General features: G+C 37.6%; 9 non-coding genes across 9 annotated transcripts; 5 read left to right on the top strand and 4 right to left on the bottom strand.

The window, feature by feature from the left end:
- Positions 1 to 11,299: 11,299 nt before the first annotated feature.
- Positions 11,300 to 11,463, bottom strand: LOC135036054 (U1 spliceosomal RNA). The gene has a single exon (XR_010230892.1). It is a non-coding gene; the product is annotated as a U1 spliceosomal RNA (small nuclear RNA).
- Positions 11,464 to 12,134: 671 nt separating this feature from the next.
- Positions 12,135 to 12,297, bottom strand: LOC135036200 (U1 spliceosomal RNA). The gene has a single exon (XR_010231009.1). It is a non-coding gene; the product is annotated as a U1 spliceosomal RNA (small nuclear RNA).
- Positions 12,298 to 12,449: 152 nt separating this feature from the next.
- On the bottom strand, positions 12,450 to 12,613 carry LOC135036046 (U1 spliceosomal RNA). Its single transcript, XR_010230884.1, has one exon. It is a non-coding gene; the product is annotated as a U1 spliceosomal RNA (small nuclear RNA).
- Positions 12,614 to 13,284: 671 nt separating this feature from the next.
- Positions 13,285 to 13,447, bottom strand: LOC135036139 (U1 spliceosomal RNA). The gene has a single exon (XR_010230973.1). It is a non-coding gene; the product is annotated as a U1 spliceosomal RNA (small nuclear RNA).
- A 144-nt stretch (positions 13,448 to 13,591) lies between these two features.
- On the top strand, positions 13,592 to 13,707 carry LOC135036207 (U5 spliceosomal RNA). The gene has a single exon (XR_010231014.1). It is a non-coding gene; the product is annotated as a U5 spliceosomal RNA (small nuclear RNA).
- A 270-nt stretch (positions 13,708 to 13,977) lies between these two features.
- Positions 13,978 to 14,093, top strand: LOC135036205 (U5 spliceosomal RNA). Its single transcript, XR_010231011.1, has one exon. It is a non-coding gene; the product is annotated as a U5 spliceosomal RNA (small nuclear RNA).
- Positions 14,094 to 14,379: 286 nt separating this feature from the next.
- Positions 14,380 to 14,495, top strand: LOC135036212 (U5 spliceosomal RNA). Its single transcript, XR_010231020.1, has one exon. It is a non-coding gene; the product is annotated as a U5 spliceosomal RNA (small nuclear RNA).
- A 274-nt stretch (positions 14,496 to 14,769) lies between these two features.
- LOC135036210 (U5 spliceosomal RNA) lies at positions 14,770 to 14,885 on the top strand. The gene has a single exon (XR_010231017.1). It is a non-coding gene; the product is annotated as a U5 spliceosomal RNA (small nuclear RNA).
- Positions 14,886 to 15,160: 275 nt separating this feature from the next.
- On the top strand, positions 15,161 to 15,276 carry LOC135036216 (U5 spliceosomal RNA). Its single transcript, XR_010231024.1, has one exon. It is a non-coding gene; the product is annotated as a U5 spliceosomal RNA (small nuclear RNA).
- The last annotated feature ends 365 nt before the right edge of the window (positions 15,277 to 15,641 follow it).

Genomic DNA, 15,641 nt, shown 5'->3' with positions numbered 1-15,641 from the left:
AACTACATTGTCACCAGAAGAGCAATACCAAATGTACAAGTGATATATTAAAATCATCTTTCCAGCTAGAATTTCAATGATGCATTGGGGCAACGATTTTGTGAGAAACATCTTCACCCTTAAATAAAGATTTTCTTAATTCCTTACCTGTGTGCTAATTAGATATCACCTTGTTTTCACATTAAACAGACTTCCACATGAGAAAGCAGCAAGGATGCAGTGGCGTTAATGTTTCCTGGTGTCAACCTGTATTATTTCAGTAGATATTGAAATGAGGATGCATCTTGCTGCCTTTCCAATGAAGCAAGTTTAATTTAGTAATAGGTGAAAAACCATCCCTACAAATATGTTAATCAGATACTTGGCTTTGTGGACACTTTTCAGAGAACAAATTCGTTAGCATAAAAATAAAGCCAGAAAATGAAGAGCTGTTTAATCACTCAATTGGATTTTTCTGCCAGCATATTTCTTTTTCTCTGCAACCCACTGCTAAATTGTGCTTCCTAGCTGTTTTTTTTATAAAATCACTGATTCAAATCTAACTCTGATTACATCAGAGTAGGCCAGGTACCCTACACCATAAGAAGGGGGTTTGAAATTTTGACTTGTCTACTTAAAGATCACCAAAATCTGATAACAAGGTCAATTACATCCCTGGGTGGGATTGAACCACCAACCCTTTGATTAATAACCAAACACACTAACAGATTGCGCCACAGAGACACTTTACAAACGTACATACTGACAAAGGCTAATAAGCATTCATCTAGAACGTTTCCTAGAAAAACTTTAAAAAGTCAATAATCTGGAGAGTTTTTGTAAGATGTTTCTTCCATCAACCAACGAAGAAACACATTGGTACTTTCCCATGATGAGTGAGTGCTTCAGGATCTCTTGCACTTACATGTGCAGCAGAGTACTGCAATGGAAAAATGCTGGGCCCATAACCCAGAGGTAGGCAGATTGAAACTATCCTCTGCTATATGCATTTTGTTTGTTAATTAAAGTAATCCAAAACTGGGATTGATATTTTTGCTCTTTTATTTTTACTTAAAGTACAATAACTTTTACCATTTTAATTTGTTTTAATAGTATATTGACAGTATTGTTTTCTTTCAAAAATCCACTTAATTTTCTTTACCCTATTATTAAAATGGTAATTGACAAAAACAAACTACATTGTCACCAGAAGAGCAATACAAAATGTACAAGTGATATATTAAAATCATCTTTCCAGCTTGAATTTCAATGATGCATTGGGGCAACGATTTTGTGAGAAACACCTTCACCCTTAAATAAAGATTTTCTTAATTCCTTACCTGTGTGCTAATTAGATATCACCTTGTTTTCACATTAAACAGACTTCCACATGCGAAAGCAGCAAGGATGCAGTGGCGTTAATGTTTCCTGGTGTCAACCTGTATTATTTCAGTAGACATTGAAATGAGGATGCATCTTGCTGCCTTTCCAATGAAGCAAGTTTAATTTAGTAATAGGTGAAAAACCATCCCTACAAAGGTGTTAATCAGAGACTTGGCTTTGTGGACACTTTTCAGAGAACAAATTTGTTAGCATAAAAATAAAGCCAGAAAATGAAGAGCTGTTTAATCACTCAATTGGATTTTTTTGCCAGCATATTTCTTTTTCTCTGCAACCCACTGCTAAATTGTGCTTCCTAGCTGTTTTTATAAAATCACTGTATCAAATCTAACTCTGATTACATCAGAGAAGGCCAGGTACCCTACACCATAACAGGGGGTTTGAAATTTTGACTTGTCTACTTAAAGATCACCAAAATCTGATAACAAGGTCAATTACGTCCCTGGGTGGGATTGAACCACCAACCTTTTGGTTAATAACCATACACACTAACTGATTGCGCCACAGCGACACTTTGCAAAAAGCACATACTGACAAAGACTAATAAGCATTCATCTAGAACGTTTCCTAGAAAAACTTTAAAAAGTCAATAATCTGGAGAGTTTTTGTAAGATGTTTCTTCTAGCAACCAATGAAGAAACACATTAGTACTTTCGCATGATGAGTGAGTGCTTCAGGATCTCTTGCACTTACATGTGCAGCAGAGTACTGCAATGGAAGCATGCTGGGCCCATAACCCAGAGGTAGGCAGATTGAAACTATCCTTTGCTATATGAATTTTTTTTTTGTTCATTAAAGTAATCCAAAACTGGGATTGATATTTTCGCTTTTATTTTTACTTAAAGTACAATAACTTTTACCATTTTAATTTGTTTTAATAGTATATTGACAGTATTGTTTTCTTTCAAAAATCCACTTAATTTTCTTTACCCTATTATTAAAATGGTAATTGACAAAAACAAACTACATTGTCACCATAAGAGCAATACAAAATGTACAAGTGATATATTAAAATCATCTTTCCAGCTTGAATTTCAATGATGCATTGGGGCAACGATTTTGTGAGAAACATCTTCACCCTTAAATAAAGATTTTCTTAATTCCTTACCTGTGTGCTAATTAGATATCACCTTGTTTTCACATTAAACAGACTTCCACATGAGAAAGCAGCAAGGATGCAGTGGCGTTAATGTTTCCTGGTGTCAACCTGTATTATTTCAGTAGATATTGAAATGAGGATACATCTTGCTGCCTTTCCAATGAAGCAAGTTTAATTTAGTAATAGGTGAAAAACCATCCCTACAAATATGTTAATCAGATACTTGGCTTTGTGGACACTTTTCAGAGAACAAATTAGTTAGCATAAAAATAAAGCCAGAAAATGAAGAGCTGTTTAAACACTCAATTGGATTTTTGTGCCAGCATATTTCTTTTTCTCTGCAACCCACTGCCAAATTGTGCTTCCTAGCTGTTTTTATAAAATCACTGAATCAAATCTAACTCTGATTACATCAGAGAAGGCCAGGTACCCTACACCATAACAGGGGGTTTGAAATTTTGACTTGTCTACTTAAAGATCACCAAAATCTGATAACAAGGTCAATTAAATCCCTGGGTGGGATTGAACAACCAACCTTTTGGTTAATAGCCTTACACACTAACTGATTGCGCCACAGCTACACTTAGCAAAAGTACATACTGACAAAGGCTAATAAGCATTCATCTAGAACGATTCCTAGAAACATTTTAAAAAGTCAATAATGTGGAGAGTTTTTGTAAGATGTTTCTTCCATCAACCAATGAAGAAACACATTGGTACTTTCCCATGATAAGTGAGTGCTTCAGGACCTCTTGCACTTACATGTGCAGCAGAGTACTGTAATGGAAGCATGCTGGGTCCATAACCCAGAGGTAGGCAAATTGAAACTATCCTCTGCTATATGCATTTTTTTTTGTTAATTAAAGTAATCCAAAACTGGGATTGATATTTTTGCTCTTTTATTTTTACTTAAAGTACAATAACTTTTACCATTTTAATTTGTTTTAATAGTATATTGACAGTATTGTTTTCTTTCAAAAATCCACTTAATTTTCTTTACCCGATTATTAAAATGGTAATTGACAAAAACAAACTACATTGTCACCAGAAGAGCAATACAAAATGTACAAGTGATATATTAAAATCATCTTTCCAGCTTGAATTTCAATGATGCATTGGGGCAACGATTTTGTGAGAAACATCTTCACCCTTAAATAAAGATTTTCTTAATTCCTTACCTGTGTGCTAATTAGATATCACCTTGTTTTCACATTAAACAGACTTCCACATGCGAAAGCAGCAAGGATGCAGTGGCGTTAATGTTTCCTGGTGTCAACCTGTATTATTTCAGTAGACATTGAAATGAAGATGCATCTTGCTGCCTTTCCAATGAAGCAAGTTTAATTTAGTAATAGGTGAAAAACCATCCCTACAAAGGTGTTAATCAGAGACTTGTCTTTGTGGACACTTTTCAGAGAACAAATTTGTTAGTATAAAAATAAAGCCAGAAAATGAAGAGCTGTTTAATCACTCAATTGGATTTTTCTGCCAGCATATTTCTTTTTCTCTGCAACCCACTGCTAAATTGTTCTTCCTAGCTGTTTTTATAAAATCACTGAATCAAATCTAACTCTGATTACATTAGAGAAGGCCAGGTACCCTACACCATAACAGGGGGTTTGAAATTTTGACTTGTCTACTTAAAGATCACCAAAATCTGATAACAAGGTCAATTAAGTCCCTGGGTGGGATTGAACCACCAACCTTTTGGTTAATAGCCTTACACACTAACTGATTGCGCCAAAACAACACTTTGCAAAAGAACATACTGACAAAGGCTAATAAGCATTCATCTAGAACGATTCCTAGAAACATTTTAAAAAGTCAATAATGTGGAGAGTTTTTGTAAGATGTTTCTTCCATCAACCAATGAAGAAACACATTGGTACTTTCCCATGATAAGTGAGTGCTTCAGGACCTCTTGCACTTACATGTGCAACAGAGTACTGTAATGGAAGCATGCTGGGTCCATAACCCAGAGGTAGGCAGATTGAAACTATCCTCTGCTATATGCATTTTTTTTTGTTAATTAAAGTAATCCAAAACTGGGATTGATATTTTTGCTCTTTTATTTTTACTTAAAGTACAATAACTTTTACCATTTTAATTTGTTTTAATAGTATATTGACAGTATTGTTTTCTTTCAAAAATCCAATTAATTTTCTTTACCCGATTATTAAAATGGTAATTGACAAAAACAAACTACATTGTCACCAGAAGAGCAATACAAAATGTACAAGTGATATATTAAAATCATCTTTCCAGCTTGAATTTCAATGATGCATTGGGGCAACGATTTTGTGAGAAACATCTTCACCCTTAAATAAAGATTTTCTTAATTCCTTACCTGTGTGCTAATTAGATATCACCTTGTTTTCACATTAAACAGACTTCCACATGCGAAAGCAGCAAGGATGCAGTGGCGTTAATGTTTCCTGGTGTCAACCTGTATTATTTCAGTAGACATTGAAATGAGGATGCATCTTGCTGCCTTTCCAATGAAGCAAGTTTAATTTAGTAATAGGTGAAAAACCATCCCTACAAAGGTGTTAATCAGAGACTTGGCTTTGTGGACACTTTTCAGAGAACAAATTTGTTAGTATAAAAATAAAGCCAGAAAATGAAGAGCTGTTTAATCACTCAATTGGATTTTTCTGCCAGCATATTTCTTTTTCTCTGCAACCCACTGCTAAATTGTGCTTCCTAGCTGTTTTTATAAAATCACTGAATCAAATCTAAACATCAGAGAAGGCCAGGTACCCTACACCATAACAGTGGGTTTGAAATTTTGACTTGTCTACTTAAAGATCACCAAAATCTGATAACAAGGTCAATTAAGTCCCTGGGTGGGATTGAACCACCAACCTTTTGGTTAATAGCCTTACACACTAACTGATTGCGCCACAGCAACACTTTGCAAAAGTACTTACTGACAAAGGCTAATAAGCATTCATCTAGAATGATTCCTAGAAACATTTTAAAAAGTCAATAATGTGGAGAGTTTTTGTAAGATGTTTCTTCCATCAACCAATGAAGAAACACATTGGTACTTTCCCATGATGAGTAAGTGCTTCAGGATCTCTTGCACTTACATGTGCAGCAGAGTACTGTAATGGAAGCATGCTGGGTCCATAACCCAGAGGTAGGCAGATTGAAACTATCCTCTGCTATATGCATTTTTTTTGTTAATTAAAGTAATCCAAAACTGGGATTGATATTTTTGCTCTTTTATTTTTACTTAAAGTACAATAACTTTTACCATTTTAATTTGTTTTAATAGTATTGTTTTCTTTAAAAAATCCTATTAATTTTCTTTACCCGATTATTAAAATGGTAATTGACAAAAACAAACTACATTGTCACCAGAAGAGCAATACAAAATGTACAAGTGATATATTAAAATCATCTTTCCAGCTTGAATTTCAATGATGCATTGGGGCAACGATTTTGTGAGAAACATCTTCACCCTTAAATAAAGATGTTCTTAATTCCTTACCTGTGTGCTAATTAGATATCACCTTGTTTTCACATTAAACAGACTTCCACATGAGAAAACAGCAAAGATGCAGTGGCGTTAATGTTTCCTGGTGTCAACCTGTATTATTTCCGTAGATATTGAAATGAGGATGCATCTTGCTGCCTTTCCAATGAAGCAAGTTTAATTTAGTAATAGGTGAAAAACCATCCCTACAAAGATGTTAATCAGATACTTGGCTTTGTGGACACTTTTCAGAGAACAAATTTGTTATCATAAAAATAAAGCCAGAAAATGAAGAGCTGTTTAATCACTCAATTGGATTTTTCTGCCAGCATTTTTCTTTTTCTCTGCAACCCACTGCTAAATTGTGCTTCCTAGCTGTTTTTTTTATAAAATCACTTAATCAAATCTAACTCTGATTACATCAGAGAAGGCCAGGTACCCTACACCATAAGAGGGGGTTTGCAATTTTGACTTGTCTACTTAAATATTACCAAAATCTGATCACAAGGTCAATTACGTCCCTGGATGGGATTGAACCACCAACCTTTTGATTAATAGCTGAACACACTAACCGATCGCGCCACAGAGACACTTTGCGAAAAGTACATACTGACAAAGACTAATAAGCATTCATCTAGAACGTTTCCTAGAAAAACTTTAAAAAGTCAATAATCTGGAGAGTTTTTGTAAGATGTTTCTTCCAGCAACCAATGAAGAAACACATTGTTACTTTCGCATGATGAGTGAGTGCTTCAGGATCTCTTGCACTTACATGTGCAGCAGAGTACTGCAATGGAAGCATGCTGGGCCCATAACCCAGAGGTAGGCAGATTGAAACTATCCTTTGCTATATGCATTTTTTTTTGTTCATTAAAATAATCCAAAACTGGGATTGATATTTTAGCTTTTTTTTTTACTTAAAGTACAATAACTTTTACCATTTTAATTTGTTTTAATAGTATATTGACAGTATTGTTTTCTTTCAAAAATCCAATTAATTTTCTTTACCCGATTATTAAAATGGTAATTGACAAAAACAAACTACAGTGTCACCAGAAGAGCAATACAAAATGTACAAGTGATATATTAAAATCATCTTTCCAGCTTGAATTTCAATGATGCATTGGGGCAACGATTTTGTGAGAAACATCTTCACCCTTAAATAAAGATTTTCTTAATTCCTTACCTGTGTGCTAATTAGATATCACCTTGTTTTCACATTAAACAGACTTCCACATGAGAAAGCAGCAAGGATGCAGTGGCGTTAATGTTTCCGGGTGTCAACCTGTATTATTTCAGTAGATATTGAAATGAGGATGCATCTTGCTGCCTTTCCAATGAAGCAAGTTTAATTTAGTAATAGGTGAAAAACCATCCCTACAAATATGTTAATCAGATACTTGGCTTTGTGGACACTTTTCAGAGAACAAATTCGTTAGCATAAAAATAAAGCCAGAAAATGAAGAGCTGTTTAATCACTCAATTGGATTTTTCTGCCAGCATATTTCTTTTTCTCTGCAACCCACTGCTAAATTGTGCTTCCTAGCTGTTTTTTTTTATAAAATCACTGATTCAAATCTAACTCTGATTACATCAGAGTAGGCCAGGTACCCTACACCATAAGAAGGGGGTTTGAAATTTTGACTTGTCTACTTAAAGATCACCAAAATCTGATAACAAGGTCAATTACATCCCTGGGTGGGATTGAACCACCAACCCTTTGATTAATAACCAAACACACTAACAGATTGCGCCACAGAGACACTTTACAAACGTACATACTGACAAAGGCTAATAAGCATTCATCTAGAACGTTTCCTAGAAAAACTTTAAAAAGTCAATAATCTGGAGAGTTTTTGTAAGATGTTTCTTCCATCAACCAACGAAGAAACACATTGGTACTTTCCCATGATGAGTGAGTGCTTCAGGATCTCTTGCACTTACATGTGCAGCAGAGTACTGCAATGGAAAAATGCTGGGCCCATAACCCAGAGGTAGGCAGATTGAAACTATCCTCTGCTATATGCATTTTTTTTTGTTAATTAAAGTAATCCAAAACTGGGATTGATATTTTTGCTCTTTTATTTTTACTTAAAGTACAATAACTTTTACCATTTTAATTTGTTTTAATAGTATATTGACAGTATTGTTTTCTTTCAAAAATCCACTTAATTTTCTTTACCCTATTATTAAAATGGTAATTGACAAAAACAAACTACATTGTCACCAGAAGAGCAATACAAAATGTACAAGTGATATATTAAAATCATCTTTCCAGCTTGAATTTCAATGATGCATTGGGGCAACGATTTTGTGAGAAACACCTTCACCCTTAAATAAAGATTTTCTTAATTCCTTACCTGTGTGCTAATTAGATATCACCTTGTTTTCACATTAAACAGACTTCCACATGCGAAAGCAGCAAGGATGCAGTGGCGTTAATGTTTCCTGGTGTCAACCTGTATTATTTCAGTAGACATTGAAATGAGGATGCATCTTGCTGCCTTTCCAATGAAGCAAGTTTAATTTAGTAATAGGTGAAAAACCATCCCTACAAAGGTGTTAATCAGAGACTTGGCTTTGTGGACACTTTTCAGAGAACAAATTTGTTAGCATAAAAATAAAGCCAGAAAATGAAGAGCTGTTTAATCACTCAATTGGATTTTTTTGCCAGCATATTTCTTTTTCTCTGCAACCCACTGCTAAATTGTGCTTCCTAGCTGTTTTTATAAAATCACTGAATCAAATCTAACTCTGATTACATCAGAGAAGGCCAGGTACCCTACACCATAACAGGGGGTTTGAAATTTTGACTTGTCTACTTAAAGATCACCAAAATCTGATAACAAGGTCAATTACGTCCCTGGGTGGGATTGAACCACCAACCTTTTGGTTAATAACCATACACACTAACTGATTGCGCCACAGCGACACTTTGCAAAAGTACATACTGACAAAGGCTAATAAGCATTCATCTAGAACGTTTCCTAGAAACATTTTAAAAAGTCAATAATGTGGAGAGTTTTTGTAAGATGTTTCTTCCATCAACCAATGAAGAAACACATTGGTACTTTCCCATGATAAGTGAGTGCTTCAGGACCTCTTGCACTTACATGTGCAGCAGAGTACTGTAATGGAAGCATGCTGGGTCCATAACCCAGAGGTAGGCAGATTGAAACTATCCTCTGCTATATGCATTTTTTTTTTGTTAATTAAAGTAATCCAAAACTGGGATTGATATTTTTGCTCTTTTATTTTTACTTAAAGTACAATAACTTTTACCATTTTAATTTGTTTTAATAGTATATTGACAGTATTGTTTTCTTTCAAAAATCCAATTAATTTTCTTTACCCGATTATTAAAATGGTAATTGACAAAAACAAACTACATTGTCACCAGAAGAGCAATACAAAATGTACAAGTGATATATTAAAATCATCTTTCCAGCTTGAATTTCAATGATGCATTGGGGCAACAATTTTGTGAGAAACATCTTCACCCTTAAATAAAGATTTTCTTAATTCCTTACCTGTGTGCTAATTAGATATCACCTTGTTTTCACATTAAACAGACTTCCACATGCGAAAGCAGCAAGGATGCAGTGGCGTTAATGTTTCCTGGTGTCAACCTGTATTATTTCAGTAGACATTGAAATGAGGATGCATCTTGCTGCCTTTCCAATGAAGCAAGTTTAATTTAGTAATAGGTGAAAAACCATCCCTACAAAGGTGTTAATCAGAGACTTAGCTTTGTGGACACTTTTCAGAGAACAAATTTGTTAGCATAAAAATAAAGCCAGAAAATGAAGAGCTGTTTAATCACTCAATTGGATTTTTCTGCCAGCATATTTCTTTTTCTCTGCAACCCACTGCTAAATTGTGCTTCCTAGCTGTTTTTTTTTATAAAATCACTGATTCAAATCTAACTCTGATTACATCAGAGTAGGCCAGGTACCCTACACCATAAGAAGGGGGTTTGAAATTTTGACTTGTCTACTTAAAGATCACCAAAATCTGATAACAAGGTCAATTACATCCCTGGGTGGGATTGAACCACCAACCCTTTGATTAATAACCAAACACACTAACAGATTGCGCCACAGAGACACTTTACAAACGTACGTACTGACAAAGGCTAATAAGCATTCATCTAGAACGTTTCCTAGAAAAACTTTAAAAAGTCAATAATCTGGAGAGTTTTTGTAAGATGTTTCTTCCATCAACCAACGAAGAAACACATTGGTACTTTCCCATGATGAGTGAGTGCTTCAGGATCTCTTGCACTTACATGTGCAGCAGAGTACTGCAATGGAAAAATGCTGGGCCCATAACCCAGAGGTAGGCAGATTGAAACTATCCTCTGCTATATGCATTTTTTTTGTTAATTAAAGTAATCCAAAACTGGGATTGATATTTTTGCTCTTTTATTTTTACTTAAAGTACACTAACTTTTACCATTTTAATTTGTTTTAATAGTATATTGACAGTATTGTTTTCTTTCAAAAATCCACTTAATTTTCTTTACCCTATTATTAAAATGGTAATTGACAAAAATAAACTACATTGTCACCAGAAGAGCAATACAAAATGTACAAGTGATATATTAAAATCATCTTTCCAGCTTGAATTTCAATGATGCATTGGGGCAACGATTTTGTGAGAAACACCTTCACCCTTAAATAAAGATTTTCTTAATTCCTTACCTGTGTGCTAATTAGATATCACCTTGTTTTCACATTAAACAGACTTCCACATGCGAAAGCAGCAAGGATGCAGTGGCGTTAATGTTTCCTGGTGTCAACCTGTATTATTTCAGTAGACATTGAAATGAGGATGCATCTTGCTGCCTTTCCAATGAAGCAAGTTTAATTTAGTAATAGGTGAAAAACCATCCCTACAAAGGTGTTAATCAGAGACTTGGCTTTGTGGACACTTTTCAGAGAACAAATTTGTTAGCATAAAAATAAAGCCAGAAAATGAAGAGCTGTTTAATCCCTCAATTGGATTTTTTTGCCAGCATTTTTCTTTTTCTCTGCAACCCACTGCTAAATTGTGCTTCCTAGCTGTTTTTATAAAATCACTGAATCAAATCTAACTCTGATTACATCAGAGAAGGCCAGGTACCCTACACCATAACAGGGGGTTTGAAATTTTGACTTGTCTACTTAAATATCACCAAAATCTGATAACAAGGTCAATTACGTCCCTTAGTGGGATTGAACCACCAACCTTTTGATTAATAACCATACACACTGAGGCAGCACAAGGGAACTCTCGAAAGAAGAACAAGGCTAGAGGAAGAACTGAAACAAAGAAATCTGACTTTTACTAGAGCTGACCAGAGGAAAGCACAAACACAGTCCCCCACTACCACAAATAATGCAGTTGAGTTTCCCACATTTGGGGAAATCACATGGGTCAGCATACCCAGAATGCAATGAATGAACCTCACCCTGGGAGAACAATCTTCAAGACCATGGTCTCTCCTATGCAAAATAAGTATGATTTGGGATAGGGCTGGGGAGGGCCGCTGCTCAGGCACATCTCTGTCAAGTAAAGGAGATTCAACTGAGGCAGCACAAGGGAACTCTCATCTGGGGACAACAACTGCAGGGAGAACACATATTTTCAGATGAACATGGGAGGGCAGAAGGCTGCCTAATACTGAAGCACCCCCAAACAACAAACCAAATGCAACAACTAGTGCAAGCATTCCTGGGGGAAGGCCTGCAGCAGATGGATTTGCATATGGTGATGCCATCCAAGCAGTGGGTCAAAGTTGGCTTCAACCCTCGTCTGCATATGAAAAGAGAAAAGGGGCGTGCAGGGCATGGCGGCCTTTTGCGGCGCTTGGATGACCCCTAGTTCGCATTACACACCTCCACCCTCCTTCGGTGTGGGGCTCATGTTGGCTATGCCCCAGCCCCTGAAGCATTCAAGCTGATTTCTTGCAGCAGCTGGGCACTGTAACTGCTCCAGAGCTGCTCTGTAAGGCAAGTAAAAGGGTGTGGGCCCTGCAGCACTACCTGTAGTTTGCATTGTGCGTTGGAAGGCACGAAGTAAGCAGACGGGAGAAGTCAGGATAGTGCGCAAGGGCATAGAAGGGAGCGGCTCAAGAAAAGAGAAGTGGAAACAGACAGCAAACTAGGCTGGAGAGAGACCTGAGACAAAGAGATCTGAATTATACGAGAGCCGACCAAGGGAAACACAAATTATGCAGTCAAGTTTCCCACATTTGGGGAAATCACAGGGGCAGCACAACTAGTGTGCAATGGGTGAGCCTTGCCCTGGGAGAAGCACCTTCATGATCATAGTATCTCACCTGGCAGGTAAGTAGGAGTTGGGCTAGAGCTGGGGAGGGTCGCTGCTCGGGCACCCCCCTGTCAAGTGAAAGAGATCCAACTGAGGCAGCACAAGGGAACTCTCGAAAGAAGAACAAGGCTAGAGGAAGATCTGAGATAAAGAAATCTGATTTTTACCAGAGCTGACCAGAGGAAAGCACAAACACAGTCCCCCACTACCACAAATAATGCAGTCGAGTTTCCCACATTTGGGGAAATCACAGGGGTCAGCATACCCAGAATGCAATGAATGAACCTCACCCTGGGAGAACAATCTTCATGACCATGGTATCGCCTATGCAAAATAAGTATGATTTGGGATAGGGCTGGGGAGGGCCGCTGCTCAGGCACATCTCTGTCAAGTAAAGGAGATTCAACTGAGGCAGCACAAGGGAACTCTCATCTGGGGACAACAACTGCAGGGAGAACACATATTTTCAGATGAACATGGGAGGGCAGAAGGCTGCCTAATACTGAAGCACCCCCAAACAACAAACCAAATGCAACAACTAGTGCAAGCATTCCTGGGGGAAGGCCTGCAGCAGATGGATTTGCATATGGTGATGTCATCCAAACAGTGGGTCAAAGTTGGCTTCAACCCTCGTCTGCATATGAAAAGAGACAAGGGGCGTGCAGGGCATGGCGGCCTTTTGCGGCGCTTGGATGACCCCTAGTTCGCATTACACACCTCCACCCTCCTTCGGTGTGGGGCTCATGTTGGCTATTCCCCAGCCCCTGAAGCATTCAAGCTGATTTCTTGCAGCAGCTGGGCACTGTAACTGCTCCAGAGACGCTCTGTAAGGCAAGTAAAAGGGTGTGGGTCCTGCAGCACTACCTGTAGTTTGCATTGTGCGTTGGAAGGCACGAAGTAAGCAGACGGGAGAAGTCAGGATAGTGCGCAAGGGCATAGAAGGGAGCGGCTCAAGAAAAGAGAAGTAGAAACAGACAGCAAACTAGGCTGGAGAGAGACCTGAGACAAAGAGATCTGAATTATACGAGAGCCGACCAGGGGAAACACAAATTATGCAGTCAAGTTTCCCACATTTGGGGAAATCGCAGAAGCAGCACACCCAGAGTGCAATGGGTGAGCCTTGCCCTGGGAGAAGCACCTTCATGATCATAGTATCTCACCTGGCAGGTAAGTAGGAGTTGGGCTAGAGCTGGGGAGGGTCGCTGCTCGAGCATCCCCCTGTCAAGTAAAGGAGATTCAACTGAGGCAGCACAAGGGAACTCTCATCTGGGGACAACAACTGCAGGGAGAACACATATTTTCAGATAAAAATCTTGGTCATGCTCTGGTTTCTCTTCAGAACGAACAAATCTTTCGCCTTTTACTAAAGATTTCCGTGGAGAGGAGCAAAACCGAGTTTTATCTCAATTTTTGCATGCCCCATCTTTTTGGGGTTTCTTTTATCGGTTTAAAGATAGAATGAGTGTGCTTTAATGTAAGCTCATTTGCATAGAAATGACAGTAAATGTTTGTTTCTTTTCAAACAGAACTTTCTTGACCATGCTACTTGCTTGAAAGATCTGGGAGCACATGGAATACAGTACAAACCATGCTTATAGCAAGGAGAAGACAGGTGAGAAATCTGCTTTCTTTCAAATTGGGCGCTCACTTTGATCTGAATAAGGACTGCTGGCACGGCACTCAGGCGACAGGTGGAATCTTGGTCATGCTCTGGTTTCTCTTCAGAACGAACAAATCTTTCGCCTTTTACTAAAGATTTCCGTGGAGAGGAGCAAAACTGAGTTTTATCTCAATTTTTGCATGCCCCATATTATTGGGGTTTCTTTTATCGGATTAAAGACAGAACGAGTGTGCTTTCTTGTTAGCTTTAATGTAAGTTTATTTGCATAACAATGACAATAAATGTCTGTTTCTTTTCAAGCAGAACTTTCTTGACCATACTAATTGCTTGAAAGATCTGGGAGCACATGGAAAAGAGTACAAACCATGCTTATAGCAAGGGGAAGCCTGGTGAGAAATCTGCTTTCTTTCTTTCAAATTGGGTGCTCACTTTGAGCTGAATGAGGACTGCTGGCACGGCACTCAGGCGACAGGTGGAATCTTGGTCATGCTCTGGTTTCTCTTCAGAACGAACAAATCTTTCGCCTTTTACTAAAGATTTCCATGGAGAGGAGCAAAACTGAGTTTTATCTCAATTTTTGCATGCCCCGTCTTATTGGGGTTTCTTTTATCAGTTTAAAGATAGAACGAGTGTGCTTTAATGTAAGCTCATTTGCGTAGAAATGACAGTAAATGTTTGTTTCTTTTCAAACAGAACTTTCTTGACTATACTAATTGCTTGAAAGATCTGGGAGCACATGGAAAAGAGTACAAACCATGTTTATAGCAAGGGGAAGCCTGGTGAGAAATCTGCTTTCTTTCTTTCAAATTGGGTGCTCACTTTGAGCTGAATGAGGACTGCTGGCATGGCACTCAGGCGACAGGTAGAATCTTGGTCATGCTGTGGTTTCTCTTCAGAACGAACAAATCTTTCGCCTTTTACTAAAGATTTCCGTGGAGAGGAGCAAAACTGAGTTTTATCTCAATTTTTGCATGCCCCATCTTATTGGGGTTTTATTTTATTGGTTTAAAGATAGAACGAGTGTGCTTTAATGTAAGCTCATTTGCATAGAAATGACAGTAAATGTTTGTTTCTTTTCAAACAGAACTTTCTTGACCACACTAATTGTTTGAAAGATCTGGGAGCACATGGAAAAGAGTACAAACCATGTTTATAGCAAGGGGAAGCCTGGTGAGAAATCTGCTTTCTTTCATTCAAATTGGGTGCTCACTTTGAGCTGAATGAGAACTGCTGGCATGGCACTCAGGCGACAGGTGGAATCTTGGTCATGCTCTGGTTTCTCTTCAGAACTAACAAATATTTCGCCTTTTATTAAAGATTTCCGTGGAGAGGAGCAAAACTGAGTTTTATCTCAATTTTTGCATGCCCCATATTATTGGGGTTTCTTTTATCAGTTTAAAGACAGAACGAGTGTGCTTTCTTGTTAGCTTTAATGTAAGTTTATTTGCATAACAATGACAGTAAATGTTTGTTTCTTTTCAAACAGAACTTTCTTGACCATGCTACTTGCTTGAAAGATCTGGGAGCACATGGAAAACAGTACAAACCATGCAGTATCACAAGAGCCTTTATTTGATCTTTCATGAAGATAGAGCAGAATTGAGGACACGTCAACAATTTCTGCCGAAGGTGGTTCATCTTTCCACATGGTGCCTTTGGCCACTGACACCTTCGTTGAGTCAAAGTCTCTGGCTGTGGTCAGAACTTTGAAAATTTATGTCACCAGAACGGTTCAGATTAGGAAAACA

The sequence above is a fragment of the Pseudophryne corroboree genome, unplaced genomic scaffold (assembly GCF_028390025.1).
Source record: "Pseudophryne corroboree isolate aPseCor3 unplaced genomic scaffold, aPseCor3.hap2 scaffold_630, whole genome shotgun sequence".
Classification (NCBI taxonomy): domain Eukaryota; kingdom Metazoa; phylum Chordata; class Amphibia; order Anura; family Myobatrachidae; genus Pseudophryne; species Pseudophryne corroboree.
The sequence above is the reverse complement of the archived record's forward strand: the minus strand, read 5'-3'. Positions and strand labels throughout refer to the sequence as shown.